The sequence below is a fragment of the Vipera berus genome (genome assembly GCF_964194415.1).
Source record: "Vipera berus genome assembly, chromosome: W".
In the NCBI taxonomy this organism is placed as follows: Eukaryota; Metazoa; Chordata; class Lepidosauria; order Squamata; family Viperidae; genus Vipera; species Vipera berus.
Window position 1 is genome coordinate 19371619 of NC_138210.1, and position 21449 is coordinate 19393067.

General features: G+C 41.7%; 1 protein-coding gene across 1 annotated transcript in view; it reads left to right on the forward strand.

Annotated features, from left to right (window-relative positions):
- Positions 1–1665: 1665 nt before the first annotated feature.
- The window catches only part of LOC308676579 (cullin-2-like), a 241109-nt gene continuing 221325 nt past the window's right edge, over positions 1666–21449 (forward strand). Inside the window, exon 1 of the mRNA XM_081342456.1 lies at positions 1666–1747. The gene's annotated coding sequence lies outside the window, so the exon portion shown is untranslated. The remainder of the gene's footprint in view (positions 1748–21449) is intronic.

The following is a 21449-nucleotide window of genomic DNA, read 5'->3' on the forward strand; positions in this document are numbered from 1 at the left end:
ACCTTTCAGGTGCGCACTCGCTTTGGACTTACCAGTGTTCCCAGAACACAGCCCATCACACTCACACAGCCATTATCGCAGAAACCTCCCACAATCGCTCTCCTGACCACCCAGGTACAATTGCGTGTTTCCCTCCTTCGGGGCAAAAGTTTCTTACCTGGGCCAGTGCACTGGGTTACCTGGTCCTGGGCCTCAGTTGTTGACTCTCTTCCTTTTTCCTATTCTTTGATTTGGTAGACCAGAATTGTTAATTTAGTTTGGCTCGGAGCCTGCAATGGGAAGCTAGATCTCAGACAATTCCAGGTAGTTGAAATCAACAGGCGCGCCCCTGGGCTTTACTGAGAACAGCTCCCCCCTAGAAGCTCTTTCAAGCCCCACATTTGGTCGCCAAGATTGTGAGATTTAAAAACCCAAAATTTGATGCTCACAACTCAAAGACAAGTCTGGTTAACAAAAACAAAGATATATTGAAAAGAAATTGAAAATAATAAAGAAAATAATAAAGTGTTTGCAAACGCGGCCTCTTAGACCCTTCCCAAGTTGGATTGGGTTCAAAGAGCACCCTGAACAAGTTTCAAAGCAGGCATTTATACTTTCTTTTCTTGATACATGCCCCCCTAAGAAACTTAAGTTAGTCTTTGAAGTCATTTACATTTCTAAAAGATCTTCTTTGAACTTTTACATCCCAAAGACTTATTGTAACAACTTCCTTACATCCGTCACTACATTATCTTGTTTTACTCACCACCTTGAGATGTTCCTATCCTTTTTAACATTTCAAAAGAGCTTTGTTGATTACCATGTGTGAATTCTCTGTCTAAGCAGGAAATAGATGGCCCCACATCTTAGTGTTACATTTGATACAATTCATTGGTGTTACATTTGGTACCATTTATAAAAGAATAACCTTTATTTATTTTCCTTTAGAAGGAACGGCAGTGGTCCGTTTGCTTGGCCCTTTTTGTATTCCGTACATCGGGCGAAACCAGCTCTCTCTGCAGTCGGGGAGGGGAGGGGAAGAAAAAGGAGTAATGAAGGGTCAGGTTATTGTTGTTAGCCTGTGCCGTGTTGCCTGACAGGGAGACTTGCCATGCCGAGAAACGTGAGAAAACAGCTGCCACTAGGAGAACGTCAATAGTAGCGAAATGGTCGCGCCCTTTCTTCCCCCGCCGAGGCGCTGGGAAGCGAGAGGGCGGAGCTCAACGGGCAGCCGTGGCGGCTGGGTAAATGGGAGCCCTGTGAGGACGATCTAGGAGAGCAGCCTGCGCGCGAGATATACACGGTGCGGCAAGAGGGGGTGGGGCGTAACGCTTACCCAGGCCTCCCTTTTTGCCAGCTAACAGAAAAAGGGCGGAGGCTACTGGGGGTGTACGGGTACGCTCTTCTTTCGCCGCTCTTCCCTCGTCACTCCCTCGGAGATCTTTCATCTCTCCCCGGAAGGCCCGGTGTCTCCCTGCCTCTCGGTTCCCTCTTCTGAGTTCCCTCGTAAGGGTGTAGGTCAATACATATGTTGTATATAGTATGTTTCAATGTGTGTTAATGTATGTGTACACTTTGAGAGCAACTAAATTTCATTTTTAATGTGTGCCATTGTGCCCACAGTAAAAAATGACAAAGGTCTGTTCTATCTATTCTATCTTATTCTATCTATCATCTCTTGCAGACGGAACCTATCGGCTGTTCAGATTAGCAGTCTCCCCGCCCGCCATCTTTAGCCAAGCACCGCTTGCTTCTCTCCTCTCCCGCTGTAGGTATTGAATGTGGGTATACGGGCACGCGTGCGTGTGTCTGGAGCCAAAGATGGTGGAACCCGTGTTTAAAGCGGGTCGGCTGGCATCCATACCGAGTTGGTCACCTGAAATCGGAGGGACTTAAAGCTGCTGGGTCTGGATGCTGTAATAGGCACCAAGCAGGCCCTGACCCTGCAAGGCATCACCCAAATCCCTGTGTCTGTGGATGAGTGAGAAAATTCAAATAGGATTATTCTGTCCACTCCAGTGTTTTTGTTTCTGTCCTGTTCAGGGAGATAGCTGGGGTGAAAGAGAGGATTTGCATGATGCTGAAAGCGAACCGGCTGATCCTGTGTTAAAAATAAATGCTATTTCCCTTAATCTCTGTGAGATAAGGTTATGCCTTTAAACTCCAGGATGTTCCAACTTCTGTCAATTTTTGTTTCGCAATTCAGAATAAAGGATGCAAAATGTTAAATACAAGTTGGATCTTAAAGTTGTGTCTGTGTCTTGACACAACTGAGAGTATTTAAAATTTACATCCAAAGACATTTTTCTATAGCGTTTTCTTTATGAGGATGGCCTCATGTCATATCTACCAGACCTTTATTTACTTTAGCAATGCTGAGAAAAGATTTAAAAATGGACAGTGTGCTCTAGTTTTGATTTTATGATACAAAAGGGCAGCCAGTTTATACCATATAGGAAAAGCAATTTGCTGACAAGATCATGGTGAATACAAATATTATATCACTTAAGTATGTAATCGTTTTATAAAATAAAAATGCTCAAGCTGTAGCTATGGACTATAATTCCCAATCACAAGTCAGCGCTCATGACAAAAATGCTGCAACAATTTGTCCTTTTTGTCTTCTTTTACTTGGCCATAAGCAATACTTTTAATAGAATAACCATTTCCAAGAAATTAAGGAAATACAATACTAAACTGAATAAATTTCACATCATAATCTTCACGCCCCTTAATGTGGATTTTAACACTGATTTTTGTGTTTTCACAAGTATCTTTAAAATGGTTAAAAAAATTAATAAGACTGTTGATTAAATGTTACTTCTCCACTCTCCTCCTGCCTTAACATTACATGTAGTCCTCGACTTACAACAGTTCATTTAGTGACCATTCAAAGTTACAACGGCCCTGGGAAAAGTTTCTTATGCCAGCACGTGATCAAAATTCAGATGCTTGGCAAGTGGTTCATATATATGATGGTTGCAGTGTCCTGGGGTCATATGATCGATCTCCCTTTGTGACCTTCTGACAAGCAAAGTCAATGGAGCCAGATTCACTTAACAACTATGTTACTAAACAAATGTGATGATTCACTTAGCTGTGGCAAGAAAAGTTGTAAAATGGGGCAAACCCACTTAACAAATGTTTCACTTAGCAACATAAATTTTGGGCTCAATTGTGGTTGTAAGTCGAGGACCACCTGTATTACTCTCTCAGTTCATGGTGAAATCAGTGCCATTTTTGAAAGAAGAAACTGAAACATTTGACTATGATTCATTGCAGACATCACCTTGGCTAGTGCCATATATTTTTATGTACCTTAGAAATTGTGCATGCGTGTATATGAGTGTGTATATGTGGGCTTTTTTTTAGTCGCCCATTTATTTTCAAAGCTTCAGATACGTATAGTCCTTTCACAGTGGAAGATTTGCATATGTTCACCTGCAGGAAAAAACCTTCTACTGTATATATATACTTGGATGCAGGATAATATTTAATACAGAGAAGTAGAAGGTGCAAAACTGATGTCCACAGAGTTTTTGTTTATTTCAGTAAGAAATTTGGTCAGGCAGTAAAAGCAAGTACAGATAGTCATTGAAGATGACTCTTCTTTTATTTGTTTGTTTTAATTTTATTTTATTCAAATACAAATAATACAAATATAAGACATCTAAATAAAAAACAATATAAAAATACAAATACTACAGTGCACCCCCCCGAAGACCATTTTTATTACCTATATTTCTTCTCATATAACAACTAACAATATACAATATATTTCAATTGTGCCCTTATCCCTTCCAAAACAGCATATATTCTTGAGCAGGTTTATTCCCTTTGCCTTCCACCAAGACTGTTTTTATAAAATCATCCCATATTTCATTATTATTTACTTTAATCATCCCTTTTTAAAATTTAATTTCTGTTGTTAATTTATCATTTATTGCCATATTCCATATTTCATTATACCACTCATTTCTTTAAATAACCCAATTCTGTCTCCAATATTTAACCATCACTAATCCATTTTATCTTTTATATCTTTCTTTAACTTCTCATAATTTATCTTCTTTAATTCTTGAATATTTTGGGGTTGTCAATACCTAAATATTTGATACTATCTACTATTTTAAATTTATATTTTTCTTTCAATACATCCATTTCTTCTTTGGTTATATAACATCATTTCTGATTTTTCCCAGTTTATTTGCAATCCACTATATTTCCCAAATTGATTCAAATATGAATATACCCTCTATAGTAGCTATGGGATTTTGAAATGATAGTAATGTATCATCTGCAAATAAATTTATTTTAGTTTCCTTATATACACCAATTCCTTCAATCAATGAATCTTTCCTGATTGCATTTGCCAAAATCTCCATCAATAATACAAATAGAATTGGGGATAAGGGGCACCCTGTCTCGTTCCCCGCCTTAAGGTTATTGTCTCTGTAACACCATCATTTATGACTATTCTCGCCTCATTCTCTGAGTATAGTTGATTTATCACCTTTCTCAATTTTTTTCCAAAGCCTGACTTCTCTATTAATATTTTCAATGTAGGCCATTCCACACAATCAAAGGCCTTTAAAATGTCTAATGCTAATAAACCAGCCTTTAATTTTTTATTCTTTATGTAATAGCCTAAATTTAATACCCTTCTTACTACATCTGACATTTGTTGGCCTCTTATAAATCCACACTGATCATTTTTAATATAATTCTCTATAAATGTATTCAATCTATTTGTCAATATTGCTGTAAAAATCTTAGCATCCTGATTAATAAGGGATATTGGTCTATATGATCCTGGATTTGTAAGATCTTTATTAAGTTTTGCTATCAATACAATCAGAGATTACTTCCAGGAACTTGGAATAATTTCCCCTTCCATTATTTTATTAAACATTAACCTCATCTTCGGCTCCAATAATCCTTTAAAATGTTTATAATATTCTGTGCCTAGTCCATCTAACCCTGGTGCTTTACCTATTTTCAATTTATTAATAACTTCCAGTATCTCCTCATCTTCTATTTGTGATTCCATTATTTCTTTATCATATTCTTGAATTTTGCAGTTTAAAGTCTTTTCTATATATGCCTGACTTTCATTCACATTTACTTCCTTTCCCTTATATAACTTTTCAAAAAACTTCTGAAATGTCAACAATTTTTCTCTCGTCATGTTACATCTTTCTCCCTTTTCGTTCTTTATTACTCCAGTCAGGCTTTTTGCCTTTTTAACTTGTGTGGCTCTAGCCAACATTCTAGAATTTTTATTACTATTTTCATAAAATTCCCTATTTAAATAAATTAGATTTCTTTGAACCTGTTCTAACTCAATATTTTGCAACTCTTTTCTTTTAGCTGATTCTAACATAATCCTATTCTCTCTACTTTCTATATATTTACTTTCTAGTTCTTTAATTTCCTCCTCCAACCTTTTTGTTTCTCTTTTTGTTTTTTATATTATAAGAATATTTTATCCCTAAACCTCTTACCACTGCTTTCATTGCATCCAATATTACACCTATATCACTACCTCCTTGTTCATTTATAGTCCATATGTCTTTTAATTCTCTTTCCATTTTCTCTAAAATTTCTCTATTTTTAAAAATCCTCGAATCCATTCTCCATCTACTTGCCTGTTTATAATCACAATCTATTTTCATTTCCATAGTTACCATTGCATGATCTGATATTTTAGTTTTTTATCTCTGCTTTCATTATTTTAGATAATATTTCCGATGTTACAAATATATAATCTATTCTTGTAAATTTTTTATGTCTACTAGAAAAATATGTATCTCTTTTGATTGCCATGTAGTTCTCTCCAAACATCTTTTAATCTATTTCTATTAATAAATTTTTGTAAATGTGTATTATTATACTTTATTTCCGCTTTTGATGGATTAGATTTATCAATTCCTGTATCCATAACCATATTATAATCACCTGCCATTATCACATAACCTTTTTATTTCTTCTATTTCTTTATATACCCTATTATAAAACTCTCTTTGATTTGTATTAGGTGCATACAAATTTGCTAAAGTGACCTTTTGTCCATAAATCAAGCCTTGAATTATAAGAAATCTTCCCATATCATCCCTTTTTATGGCTTTTATCTTAAATTCACATCTTTTAGCTACCATGATTGCTACCCCTCTTGCTTTTGATGTACCAAATGCCTTTTCATATACATCAGCCCAATATAACCTAAATTCATTCACCCCTTCTTTCTTTTGATGTGTTTCTTGTAAAAATACACTATTTTCTCGTTGTTAATTGATTTTTCAATTCTTGCTCATTTATATTTCCCCCCCAAGCCATGTACATTCCATGTAGCTACCTTCAACGATTTCCCCATCTATTCCTTATATTACATATTCCCTTTGGTCTCCATATGTGCTCTAACATAAATCTTACAAAACTAAAACTACAAAGTAAGCATATTGTCCCAAAACATAAATAACCTCTTACCCACCCATATACATATATATTGTCCCCCTTCCCTTCTTCAGGAGATCTTCCTCCTCTCCACCGCTTCGGGCCTATGGGGGGGGGAAGAGGAGCCATCCCTGCACAGACTTTGGTCGCCCACTCCACCTCCCTTGACCACCTTTACAATTAATTTCTACACTCAAACATATATTGTAAAATTACAAATACTTATATACTATCTGTACAACAAACTTGTAACTCCTGTTGCTTCATCCAGCTTCCCTTTCTCCTGTAGATCTTTTTTTTATTGAAAAGTTTTAGAATACATTTTAAAAACATAAACTCCCTCGCTCCCCCTCCCCCCCACTTACCCTCCCTCGCTCCCCCCCCCCGACTTCCCAGAGCTGAATACAGGGTATTAACTTTTACAAACTTAAGCTAAAATATGCTAACTAAAAAAAAAACATTAAATTCTATCACACTTTAACTCCCCTTAAACATAACTAAATAACTAACTAATAACAAATACCTAATAATACATCATATAAAAGTAATACTTATTCATATGCTAAATGAAACTTTTTAGTCCCATATTTATTCTGAATATACTCGATCCATCTTCTCCATTCCACAATATATCTCTGTTGTGATTGTTCTTTCAAATATGGTGAAATCTTTGCCATTTCCGCCAGGTTTGAAACTTTCAAAGTCCACTCTTCTATAGTAGGCAGTTCCTCCTTCTTCCAATATTGCTCTACTAAAAGTCTTGCTGCCATAATTAAATTCAACATCAATTTAGTATCTATAACAGTACAATCTGTAATAATACCCAACAGAAATAACTGTGGAGAAAACCTTATCTTTTTCTTAAATATCTTCTGCATGTTCCACCAAATTTTAATCCAAAAAGCTTTGACGTTTTTACAAGTCCACCATATATGATAATACGTTGCATCATCACAACCACACCTCCAACATTTAGGCTGACAGTTTGGATACATGCTTGCTAATTTTTTAGTATCTAAATGCCATCTATAAAACTTTATAAAAATTCTCTTAAATTTTGAGCCTGTGTAAATTTTACATTTCTAACCCATATCTTTTCCCAGATATCCATTGTTATGACCTCCTGAAAATTCTGGGCCCATTTTATCATACAACCTTTAACAAGTTCCGTTTCTGAGTCTATTTCTATCAATGCATTATATATCCTTTTTATATGTGCTTGACCTTGACCTCTAATTTGTTTTACCAAATTTTCATCAGTTATCGAAATACCAACTTTCTGATCTTCCTTCCATCTAGCTTGTAACTGCCCATACTGGAACCAAGTTTGTACTATTTTCCCTTCTTTTAAAATATTATATGGCTTCAATTGCCATACATTCCTTTCCATCCTAAGAATTTCTTTATATGTAGTCACATCATGTTTAAATCCCACATTTATATTTTCTATTGCATGTTTAGGTATTGCCCAAATTGGTATTTTATAATTTAACTTATATCGATATTTTTTCCAAACTCGCAACAGAGCATACCTTAATATATGTGTCTTAAAAACATTATCCACCTTCTTGTCATACAATAAATATGCATGCCAACCAAATAACAAATCACAACCCTCAATATTCAATAATCTCCCTTGTGTTGAATTAAACCAGTCACTAATTGATGGTAAAGCAGCAGCCTCATAATATAGTTTAAAATTGGGCATTTTAAGACCACCTCTTTCACGTACATCTTGCATTATCTTAAATTTTACTCTTGGTCTTTTCCCTGCCCAAACAAATTTATTAATACCTTTCTGCCATTCTTCCAAATTTGAATCTTTTTTGAGTATAGGTATCATTTGAAACAAAAATAAAAATTTTGGTAAAACATTCATTTTCACTGCTGCAATTCTTCCCAATAAAGACAGTTGTAATTTTTTCCAACTATCTAACGGAGACTTGGTTGGGCCCAGAGGGTGGTATTCCTGTGGTTGATCTTTGCCCACCAGGTTTCCGGGTGCTACACCGGCCTCGGGCTCAGGGTAGGGGCGGGGGAGTGGCGGTTGTCATGAGGGAGACCTTGTGTCCGCGGGAGGCCACCGTTTCCCAGATAGTCGGGTGTGAGTCTCTCTTCCTGAGATGTGGTCCTAGGGCGCAGTTGGGCTTGCTGCTGGTGTACCTTTCGCCTAGTCACGCAGCAGCAGCCCTGCCTGAGCTTCTTGACATCCTCTCGGGGTTGGTGATTGAGTTCTCCAAACTTATAGTTTTGGGTGACTTCAATCTACAATCCCTGGGAGGATCATCTGAGTTAGCTCGGGAGTTCATGGCTTCCATGACGGCCATGGACCTGACGCAAGTAATTTATGGACCGACTCATGTGGGAGGCCACACCCTTGACTTGGTTTTCTTATCTAGACGGTGGTTAGATGATCTTGGTGGGGGCTCCCCAACTGCCCCTGTCATGGACCGATCATCATCTCCTGCGGCTGGTCTTCCGTCTTGCCACTCCCCACCGTGGGTGTGTGGAGCCAATTAGATGGTACTGCCCCAGGCGCTTAATGGACCCTGACAGGTTCCAGGCAGCGCTGGGGTCCCCACCTGCCTCCTCTGCTCACAGCTCGGCAGATGCCTTAGTGGAAGCCTGGGAAAGGACGGCCACGGAGGCACTTGACTGAGTTGTACCCTTGCGGCCCGTGACCCGGCGCAGATCCCAGTGGGCTCCATGGTTCTCCGCAGAGCTCCAAGAGATGAAGCGTCGGAGACGGGGCCTAGAGAGCGGTTGGAGATCCAGCCGATCTGAATCCGACCGATTGCGACTAAGAACCCATATTAGGTCTTATCTCGCGGCGGTAAGGGTGGCGAGGTCTAATTACTTCGCTACCCTTATCGTGTCCGCAGATAATTGCCCGGCCACCCTGTTTAGGGTGACCCACTCCCTCCTTAATCAGGAGGTGAGTGAGGAACCCTTGCAGGGGCGTGCCGAGGAGTTTAGTCAACATCTGTTGGACAAAATCGCTCGGATTCGGACCGGTTTGGACTCCGACTGGGCAGAGTCCGACGATCAGGACACGGGTGGTCTTGTCAATGTTATCTGGGAGGATTTTGATCCTGTAACTCTGGAGGAAGTGGACAGGATTATGGGGAGGCTGAGCTCCACCACATGTTTATTGGACCCGTGCCCTTCCTGGCTGGTCTACGCAGCTCGGGAGGGGACACGAGGCTGGTTCCAGGCGGTTATATCTGCCTCTTTGAGTGAGGGTAGTTTCCCCGCCGCCTTGAAGGAGGCGGTGGTGAGACCTCTCCTCAAGAAGCCTGTCTTGGACCCAGCTGTTTTAAATAACTTTCGTCCGGTCTCCAACCTTCGCTTTCTTGCGAAGGTTGTTGAGAGCGTGGTGGCGCTTCAGCTCCCTCTGGTTCTGGATGAAGCGGATTATCTAGACCCGTACCAATCGGGCTTCAGGCCCGGGTACAGCATGGAGACGGCATTGGTCGCGCTGGTGAATGATCTCTGGAGGGCCCGGGACAGGGGGTATTCCTCTGTCCTAGTCCTATTAGACCTCTCAGCGGCTTTCGATACCATCGACCATGGTATCTTGCTGCGGCTTCTCAGGGGATTGGGAGTGGGAGGCATGGTTTTTCAGTGGTTCTCCTATCTCCTGGGACGTTCGCAGTCGGTGTTGGCAGGGGGGCAGAGGTTGACCTCGAGGCCTCTCGCTTGTGGAGTCCCTCAGGGGTCGGTCCTCTCGCCTCTCCTGTTCAACATCTACATGAAACCGCTGGGTGAGATCATTCGTGGTTTTGGAGTTGGGTATCATCAGTATGCTGATGATACCCAGCTTTTCATTTCGACCCCAAACCACCCCAGTGATGCCCTCGACGTGATGTCCCGCTGCCTGGAGGCGGTTCGGGTCTGGATGGGGAGGAACAGGCTTCGACTCAACCCTGACAAGACTGAGTGGCTGTGCGTACCGGCATCTCGGGATATTCAGGATATCCCATCTCTTTCTATGGGGGGGTGAGTTATTACCCCCCATAGATAGGGCTCGCAACTTGGGAGTCCTCCTAGATTCACAGCTTTCTTTAGAAGACCATATAGTAGCTGTGACTAGGGGGGCCTTCGCCCAGGTCCGCCTGGTGCGCCAGTTGCGGCCCTATCTAGACTGGGATGCCTTACGTACGGTCACTCACGCGCTCGTGACCTCTCGCTTGGACTACTGCAACGCTCTCTACATGGGGCTGCCCTTGAAGACCACTCGGAGGCTCCAACTGGTACAAAATGCAGCCGCGAGAGTTGTGTTGGGAGTTTCCCGATATTCCCATGTTACACCTCTGCTCCGCGAGCTGCATTGGCTTCCAGTTGTCTTCCGGGTGAGATTCAAGGTGTTGGTAATGACCTACAAAGCCCTACATGGCATGGGTCCGGAATACCTTAGGGAGCACCTGCGGCCGGCATCAACTTCCCTCCGCCCAGTACGCTCCCACAGAGAGGGCCTCCTCAGGGTGCCACCGGTCAAAGAATGCCGACTGGTGGCCCCCAGGGGAGGGCGTTCTCTGTGGGCGCGCCGGATTTATGGAACCATCTTCCGGTTGAGCTCCGGATGGCGCCCGGCCTCCGCTCCTTCCGGCGCGATCTAAAGACTTACCTCTTCGAACAAGCTGGCCTGGCCTGATGGGATGGGGTTGGGTTTTATTAATGTGTTTTAACTTTTTTATTGTGTTTTAACTTATTGTAAGAGTTGTGGGCATTCTGTTTAATCCCTTTTAATTTTTGTATTTTGTATTTTGTCTTTTAACATGCATTGCCCTGTTCACCGCCCTGAGTCCTTCGGGAGAAGGGCGGTATATAAATAAAATTAATAAATAAATAATAAATAACTCTTTTTGTATTTTTAACCATAACAATTCATAATTATTTTTATATAATTTCACATTTGAAGCTGAAAGATATACCCCCAAATATTTAGTCTTTTTAACTATTTCAAATCCAGTTAGTTCCTGTAGATCTTGTTTATTGATGATTCTGTGCTCCCTTAATTTCTCCATCGCCTCCTCCTTTGTTTCAACTCTGTAAAACCTTCCACCGTAAGAAAATCTAAAAAAAAAACCCGGATATCCCCAGCTGTAGTTAATGTTATTTTTCTTCAATATTTGACAAACTTGATGCATCTCTTTCCTCCATTGTAAAGTCTCATTGCATAAATCTGGAAAAACTTATCTGGTGCCCCCCAAACATTATAGATGACATGTTTTGCAATTTGCGCATCAATTGCTCTTTTTTTGTGTATGACCAGAGTCGCACCACAATATCTCTCGGCAATTTTCTTTCCAACCTTTTTGGGCCAAGTCTATGTATTGCATCAATATCTTTTCTTGTAAAGGGGACATCTGGGAGCATCGAGGTAGCCCAATCTAGTACTGCTTGAATCAATTTTGCTTCATTTTCTTCACTTTTCTCTGGATATCCACGTATACGTAAATTTGATCGGCGCTGACGATCACATATCTCAATCAAATCCTTTTTCACCTGATGCATCATAGTTGTCTGACTTTTAACACCCATCTTCTCCCATCTGAGTCTTCACTTCTGTAATATTTCATGTCGTATCCTGACTTTGTTTCGCCAGATCTGTTATTCTTTCATCCATATTATCCAGTTTATCTTTTATTTGCTTCAAATCCTCCTTTATATTTGTCTTCATTTGTTTTATATTTGTATCTTCATTTCTCTTAACTCTTGTAAGAGAATATAAAGTTTATCTGGTTGAGTCAGTGACTTCTCAGGCGATTTTTTCTTCACATCCATTTCTAAGGCTTTTCCCACTCGAATCAGATGTAAATCTGAATGTATAAGGCCTGCTTTGGGTCTTTGCCAAACACTTTCTGCACTTTGGCTGTGTTTTGACATCCAATTACCAAAAAGAGCTCTTAACGTTCTAAGGCTTACTCATTTCTTTTGAAGGGACCTTATTGTACTTATGATTTTATTATGTTTAAGTTTGACATTAGTAGTGATAGTTTGTAAGTATTTTATATAAATTTGCTTACATGCAAGCAACATTGTAAGTGCCTCATATCAGGAAATTACTTACATAAAAGCAAGTGTTTAATGCAGTGTTTTTCAACCACTGTTCCGCGGCACACTAGTGTGCCGCGAGATGTTGCCTGGTGTGCCGTGGGAAAGATTTAAAAAAAAAATGTCAAAAGCTCCTTCCCGCTTTCCCTCCCCCCGAGTTGGGGCCGAGCGAGGGAAGGGGCAGAGGAGACGTCGGCAAAGCGAACCGCGGCGGGAGATGGCAGAGGCCCCTTTGGAGCTGGCCGCTCGGTTTGCCTCCTCGTTAAGTAAGGCACCCTCAGGCCCCTTTAGAAACGGCTGGCGCCGTAGTCGCCTGGATCCAACTGCCTCCATTCCCGTTCTGGCGGGCCCGGGGTCCACTTTCTCCACGCCTGATGCCCGCGAGGGGCTTCCCGGCCATCATTCAAGGACACATTTCGGAAGAAGCAGCCTCGGAGACCTGCTTTCCCCCCCTCCCCCGGTCTATTTGGGAGAATGGCCGTCCGATTTTTCCGATATCTAAGATGCTGGAGGGGGAAATGATGAGTTTAAGGAGCAAGACCCTCTCCGCTCCGGGGTGGGGAAATTTGGGGTGGGGATTCCTTGCCTCGTCTATCATTAAGAGTTAGGGATTTGATTTTTTTCTCCATATTCGAAGGTTGTGGAAGGGGAGATAGTGGAAAAGAAAGGAAGGAAAATAATGTTCTGACTATGTAAAATCGAGATCGGTTTTGGAGTTTCTGCTTCTTGAAAGAGACCTCCTCTCTGGATGAGAGATGAAGGTCCTCCATGTTTAGATTTTGGTTTAAGATGCTGGCTGCATTTGCTTTCACAGTTGAAAAAGGCGGCTGTTTTTTTTAAAAAAACAAACCCAAAAGGGGTCTTCTCTAACATTTTTCATGCAGAAGGAAGTGCAGAATTGGGGATCCTGCTCTTGCTTGCAAGATTTGGAAGTATCATTTGATATTGGGAAATACTGATCTGAGGGATCTGGGACTGGGCTTTGGAATAACAATTCATTTCATTCATAATTAAGGTTTTCTCAAATCTTTGAATCAAAATTTAGTAGAGCAGACTGTTATCTGCTCTACTGCAATAATTACAAAACATACCATTTACCTCATGCAGGGTTGGAATCCCAGTCAAAGGAATTTGTAAAATCTAACAAAATGATCAGCTAGCTATATTCCAAGGGCTGCTGTCTGTGATTTTTAAACTTACTGTATTATTATTTTTCTGTGTCTGTGTTTCCAGAATGTGGAAGAAACTGGTGCATCTTTGTACCTTAGGCCTATAGTCAATATAGGCACAGAGTTAAATTTTTTAACATTTTCTAATGGTGGAGTGCCTCGTGATTTTTTTCATGAAACAAGTGTGCCTTTGCCCAAAAAAGGTTGAAAAACACTGGTTTAATGTATATTGAAAAAGCAATGTCTCATGCCAAATATACAGGAGATTGCTTACATGAAAAGGCAAGGTAAGGTCCAGTGATCCAAGAAATAAGAAAGGTGGGGAAATGAGTTACGGATGGAACCTGGATTGATGTATAGGAGTCATCATCTTGGAATTTGTTTTTCTGTGCTTTCTTGCTCCTGGTACACAGACCTGGATCTCTTTGTTCTGAAAAAGTACAGGTGAAACTCGAAAAATTAGAATATCGTGCAAAAGTTTGTTTATTTCAGTAATGCAACTTAAAAGGGGAAACTAATATATGAGATAGACTCAGCCTGTGGCACTGCTGAGGTGTTATGGAAAACCAGGATGCTTCAATAGCGGCCTTCAGCTCTTCTGCATTGTTCGGTCTCATGTCTCTCATCTTTCTCTTGGCAATGCCCCATAGATTCTTTACGGGGTTCAGGTCAGGTGAGTTTGCTGGCCAATCAAGCACAGTAATCCCACGGTCATTGAACCAGGTTTTGGGGCTTTTGGAAGTGTGGGTAGGTGCCAGGTCCTGCTGGAAAATGAAGTCAGCATCCCCATAAAGCTCATCTGCGGAAGGAAGCATGAAGTGCTCCAAAATCTCCTGGTAGATGGCTGCGTTGACCCTGGACTTAATGAAGCACAGTGGACCAACACCAGCAGATGACATGGCTCCCCAAATCAACACAGACTGGAAACTTCACACTGGACTTCAAGCATCTTGCAGTGTGTGCCTCTCCATTCTTCCTCCAGACTCTGGGTCCTTGGTTTCCAAATGAGATGCAAAAGTTGCTCTCATCAGAAAAGAGGACTTTGGATCACTGAGCAACAGACCAGGTCTGTTTTTCTTTAGCCCAGGTAAGACGCTTCTGACGTTGTTTGTTGTTCAGGAGCGGCTTGACAAGAGGAATACGACATTTGAAGCCCATGTCCAGGATCCGTCTGTGTGTGGTGGCTCTTGATGCACTGACTCCAGCCTCACTCCACTCCTTGTGAAAGTCCCCAACACTTTTGAATGGCCTTTTCCTGACAATCCTCTCCAGGCTGCGGTCATTCCTGCTGCTTGTGCACCTTTTTCTTCCACACTTTTCCCTTCCACATAACTTTCTATTAATGTGCTTTGATACAGCACTTGGGGAACATCCAACTTCTTTTGCAATTACCTTTTGAGGCTTTCCCTCCTTATGGAGGGTGTCAATGATGGTTTTCTGCACAACTGTCAGGTCAGCAGTCTTCCCCATGATTGTGATTCCTACTGAACCAGACTGAGAGACCATTTAAAGGCTCAGGAAGCCTTTGCAGGTGTTATGGCTTAATTAGCTGATTAGAGTGGGACACTTTGAGCCTAGAATATTGCACCTTTTCACAATATTCTAATTTTCTGAGATTGTGGATTTGGGGTTTTCATGAGCTGTATGCCATAATCATCACAATTATGACAAATCATGGCTTGAACTATCTTGCTTTGCATGTAATGAGTCTATCTCATATATTAGTTTCCCCTTTTAAGTTGCATTACTGAAATAAATGAACTTTTGCACGATATTCTAATTTTTCGAGTTTCACCTGTATAAAAGGTAGAAGAAACCTCTTCTGGGTGTGCCTTCATCCCTCTAAGCAGCCACTAAGAGGGAGAAGGTTACCCAACTCTAGGCCAAAATAAAGTAGTTTTCTTTGCTGGAACCTCGGCTCAGGAGTTTCTTTTGGCTCTTTGAAATTTCTGAGTAGTGCAGAGAAGTTTGTGACATCAAGTGGAAAACCTTACAACCTCTTGGATACGGTAGTATATAGATATTGTTTATATGTCTATTGATGGCTAATTTGTCAGAGTGCCAGGTTTCTAGTGTTTTTGGACTTGGCTTGGTCTAGAATGATCAGTTTCCCAGTTGATATTATGGTTAACTCTGTCCATATGTTGTGAAATTGAAGAGTTTTCATCATGTCTTCTGACTGCTAGTTGGTGTTCATGGATGGGTTCTGCCAGTCTTCTGCCTGTTTGTCCTACGTAGTGGTTGTTGCAGTCATTACACTGTATGGTGTAGATGACTCCTGTTCTTTTTTCATATAGATGTATCTACATGGAGGGAAGTAAGCAGTGGGGTACCCCAAGGTTCTGTCTTAGGCCCAGTACTCTTCAATATCTTCATAAATGACTTAGATGAGGGAATAGAAGGGGAACTCATCAAATTTGCAGACAACACTAAGCTGGCAGGAATAGCCAACACCCCGGAAGACAAGCTCAAGATCCAAAAAGATCTTGACAAAGTTGAACACTGGGCCCTATTTAACAAAATAAAATTCAGCGTAGATAAAAGTAAAGTTTTACACTTAGGCAAGAAAAACCAACTGTATAGGTACAGGCTAGGTAAAGCTTGGCTTAATGCCAGTAACTGTGAGAGAGCTCTTGGAGTCCTAATGGATAATCACTTAAATATGAGCCAACAGTGTGCAGCAGCAACCAAAAAAGCAGCAACCAAAAAATCCTAGACTGCATTAATAGAGGGATAGAATCAAGATCACGTGAAATTCTAGTACCACTTTACAAAGCCTTAATAAGACCACACCTGGAATACTGCATCCAGTTCTGGTCACTACAATATAAAAAATATGTTGAGACTTGGAAAGAGTTCAGAGAAGAGCAACAAGAATGATTTGTGGGCTGGAAGCTAAAACATATGAAGAATGGTTACAGGAATTGGGTATTTCTAGTCTAATGAAAAAGAAGGACTGGGGAGACATGATAGTAGTGTTCCAGTATTTGAGGGGCTGCCACAAAGAGGAGGGGGGCAACTTATTTTCCAAAGCACCAGAAGGCAAGACAAGAAACTAATCAAGGAGAGAAGCAACCTGGAATTAAGGAGAAAGTTCCTAACAGTGAGAACAATTAACCGGTGAAACAGCTTGCCTTCAGAAATTGTGGGTGCTTCATCAGTGGAGCTTTTTAAGAATAGACTGTGGACCAACTGAAAGAGATTGTCTGAAATGGTATAGGGCAGGGGTCGCCATCCCTCTACTGCTGCTCCCAGTCCTCCTCCGCCATTTGCAGTCCCGCTCTCCTCCTCCTCCTCCTCCTCTGCACTCAGTCGGCTGCTAGCAGCTTGGGTCGCTCTGCTCCATCCGAGTTGAAGACAGCAGAGGTGTAGCAGAAAGCAGCTTTCTTCAACTCATATGGAGCAGAGCCACCCAAGCCGTTAGCAGTCAATTGCAGTTTTTTTGCTCTGAATAAGGTGAGCAATCCCACTGCTGTGCCTCCACTTTCTTCAACCATGATCACCCCTGCCCAGCCATCCAGCCACCATCGTCGATCTTCTCATGATTCCTCCCTCCCCAGCCAGCCAGCCAGCCACCATCGCCGACCTATTCCTCACCTGGCCAGCCAGCCTCACGTTCTTCTCCTCCTCTTCCTTGTCCTCCGCACCCAATCGGCTGCTAGCGCAGGCATGTCAAACTCACGACATCACATGACTGCAAATGGCAGAGGGGGACTGGGAGCCGCAGTAGAGGGTTGAAAGAGTCACATGTGGCTCCAGAGCTGCGGGTTGCCAACCCCTGGTATGGGGTTTCCTGCTGAAGCAGCGTGTTGGACTAGAAGACCTCCAAGGTCCCTTCCAACTCTTCTATGTTCTGAGGCTGGTTGGTCTTTTGGTTGATTTAGGATGATTTGAAGGGCTTTAGTTGGCTTGTGTGCTACGCTGATTCCATGTGGTTGTAGTAGTCTGTTGGTAGTTTCTGAGATGTTCTTGATGTATGGCGGTGTTATTCTTTGTAGGGCTTGTGTTGGTTGTGCTGGTAGTGTATTGGGTTGAGTGGTCAGGCACTGTTCGATAAAGTTGTGTGGGTATCCATTTTGGAATATGTTCTATAGAAGCCCTGTTTCCTTTTTCTGTTGTTCAGGGTTGCTGCAGTGTGTTTGTGCTTGTCTATCTAAATTTCTTACTCAGCTTCTTTTGTGGTAGGTTGGGTTCCTGCTTTGGTTGTGGAGCACTTGGTTGGTGTGGTGGTTTTTCTGTACACTTGTGTTTCTAGTTTGCCATTGTGGTCTCTGCTTATCAGGATGTTCAGGAAAGGTAGTAAGTTGTCTTCTTCTCTGGTAAACTGGATTCTTTTGAAAATGTTGTTGATGGTTCTGTGGGTGTTCTGTAATTGGTCCTTTTTTATTATGGTGAAGGTGTCATCTACATACCTGATGCATATTTTGAGTAGTCTTTGTGGAAGTCCTATAGCTTCTAGATATTGCATAACGGTGATCCCATAGTTGTGCTTTAATTTGTTGGTAAGTTTGTCCATCAAATTGGAAGTACAGGTAATTCCCGAGTTATGACAGTTCATTTAGCGAATGTTCGAAGTTGTGACATAACCCCCCCTCAAGTACCTACAACACAATCCCAAGGTTACGAATGTTGCAGCACCACAGCAGTCATTCACCCTTAGGAACTACTGCAGAGGCACTGCAACATTCGCCCTGCCTATTTCTCTCCCCCCCTCCCCTCGGCGAGTCTCTATAGGCACTAGGCCTGTGGAAACTCATCTTGTGAAGATGTAGAGAGCCTTCAGTTTCTTGGCCTGTTTCAGTGCTTCAGGCCTTTGGTGCATTCGCAGAGAGTGGAGGACTGAAGTACAGCAATATCTTGTTTGATCTCATGGTACTTTAGTCCTCTGTTCTCTGCATACTGAGGCCTGGATGAGATCTGCAACAGAAGGCTTTGCAAATGGTGAAAAGGTGTGAAACATCGAAGCCTTACTTCCGTTTGCAAAGTATTTTGCCATCTTTGCAAAAAGCTGTTGCTACCAAGAATGGCCCCTTCATGGATTACTGCCTTGTCGTGGCGAAGGGGCTTGCGTAATTCAATGAAGCTATGAGCTATGCCGTGCAGGGCCACCCAAGACGGAAAGGTCATAGCGGAGAGTTCTGACAAAACGTGATCCACTGGAGAAGGAAATGGCAAACCACTCCAGTATCTTTGCCATGAAAACCCTATGGACAGTACCAAAAGGCAAAACGATATGACGCTGGAAGATGAGCCCCTCAGGTCGGAAGGCGTCCAATATGCTACTGGGGAAGAGCAGAGGGCTAGTACTAGTAGCGCCAGAAAGAATGAAGCGACTGGGCCAAAGCCGAAAGGACGCTCAGCTGTGGATATGTCTGGTGGTGAAAGGAAAGTCCGATGCTGTAAAGATTTTTTCTCCATAGGAACCTGGAATGTAAGATCCATGAATCAAGGAAAGCTGGACGTGGTCAAACAAGAGATGACAAGACTAAACATCGACATCTTAGGTATCAGCGAACTAAAATGGACAGGAATGGGTGAATTTAATTCAGATGACCATCAGGTATACTACTGCGGGCAAGAATCCCTCAGAAGAAATGGAGTAGCCTTCATAGTCAATAAAAAAATAGGAAAAGCAATACTGGGATACAATCCTCAAAATGACAGAATGATCTCAGTTCGAATCCAAGGCAAACCATTCAATATCACAGTAGTCCAAGTCTATGCCCCAACCACCGGTGCTGAAGAGGATGAAATTGACCGGTTCTATGAAGCCCTACAGCACCTTATAGAACTAACACCCAAAAATGATGTCCTTATCATCATGGGGGATTGGAATGCTAAAGTAGGAAGCCAAAAGATAACTGGAATAACAGGCAAGTTTGGCCTTGGAGTACAAAATGAAGCAGGGCACAGGCTGATAGAATTTTGTCAAGAGAATACGATGGTCATAGCAAACACTCTTTTCCAACAACCCAAGAGACGGCTTTACACATGGACATCACCAGACGGTCAACACAGAAATCAGATTGACTATATGCTCTGCAGCCAAAGATGGAGAAGCTCTATACAGTCAGTAAAAACAAGACCAGGAGCTGACTGTGGCTCAGACCATGAGCTTCTTGTTGCAAAGTTTAGGCTTAAATTAAAGAAAGTAGGGAAAAGCGCTAGGCCAGTCAGGTATGAATTAAATCATATCCCTGTTGAATATACAGTAGAGGTGACAAATAGATTTAAGGAATTAGATCTGATAGACAGAGTGCCTGAAGAACTATGGACAGAGGTTCGCAACATTGTACAACAGGTAGCAACCAAAACCATCCCAAAGAAAAAGAAATGCAAGAAAGCAAAATGGCTGTCTGAGGAAGCTTTGCAAATAGCTGAGGAAAGGAGGGAAGTGAAAGGCAAGGGAGAAAAAGAAAGATATGCCCAATTAAATGCAGAATTCCAAAAAATAGCTAGAAGAGATAAGAATGCCTTCTTAAATGAACAATGCAAAGAAATAGAAGAAAACAATAGAATAGGGAGGACCAGAATCTTTTCAAGAAAATTGGAGAGATGAAAGGAACGTTTGATGCAAAAATGGGCATGATAAAGGACCAAAATGGCAGGGACCTAACAGAGGCAGAAGAGATTAAGAAGAGGTGGCAAAATTACACAGAAGAACTATACAAGAATGAGCTTAACGTCCCTGATAATCACAATGAGGTGGTCACTGACCTCGAGCCAGACATCCTAGAATGTGAAGTGAAGTGGGCCTTAGAAAAGCTGAGCAACAACAAAGCTAGTGGAGGTGACAGTATCCCAGCTGAGCTATTCAAAATCTTAAAAGACGATGCAGTAAAAGTGCTACACTCAATTTGCCAGCAAATTTGGAAAACTCAACAGTGGCCACAGGATTGGAAAAGATCAGTTTACATTCCAATTCCAAAGAAAGGTAGTGCCAAAGAATGTTCAAACTATCGCACCATTGCACTCATTTCTCATGCTAGTAAAGTTATGCTTAAAATCCTACAAGCTAGACTCCAGCAGTATGTGGATCGAGAACTACCAGAAGTACAGGCAGGATTTCGAAGAGGCAGAGGAACTAGAGATCAAATTGCTAACATACGCTGGATCATGGAGAAAGCTAGAGAGTTCCAGAAAAACATCTACTTCTGCTTCATTGACTATGCTAAAGCCTTTGATTGTGTGGATCATAACAAACTCTGGCAAGTCCTTAAAGAGATGGGCGTACCAGACCATCTTATTTGTCTCTTGAGAAATTTATATGCGGGCCAAGAAGCAACAGTGAGAACTGGACACGGAACCACTGATTGGTTCAAAATTGGGAAAGGAGTCCGGCAAGGCTGTATACTGTCGCCTTGCCTATTTAACTTATATGCAGAGCACATCATGAGAAAGGCAGGGCTAGATGAATCAAAAGTTGGAATTAAGATTGCCGGAAGAAACATCAACAACCTAAGATATGCAGATGATACCACTCTAATGGCAGAAAGTGAAGAAGAACTAAAGAGCCTCTTGCTGCGGGTGAAGAAGGAGAGTGCAAAACTTGGGTTGAAACTAAACATTAAGAAAACCAAGATCATTGCATCTGGCCCTCTCAATTCCTGGCAAATAGATGGGGAAGAAATGGAGGTAGTGACAGATTTTATTTTCCTGGGCTCCAAGATCACTGCAGATGGGGACTGTAGCCAAGAAATTAAAAGACGCTTGCTCTTTGGGAGGAAAGCCATGGCAAATCTAGACAGCACACTAAAAAGCAGAGACATCACCCTGTCAACAAAAGTGCGT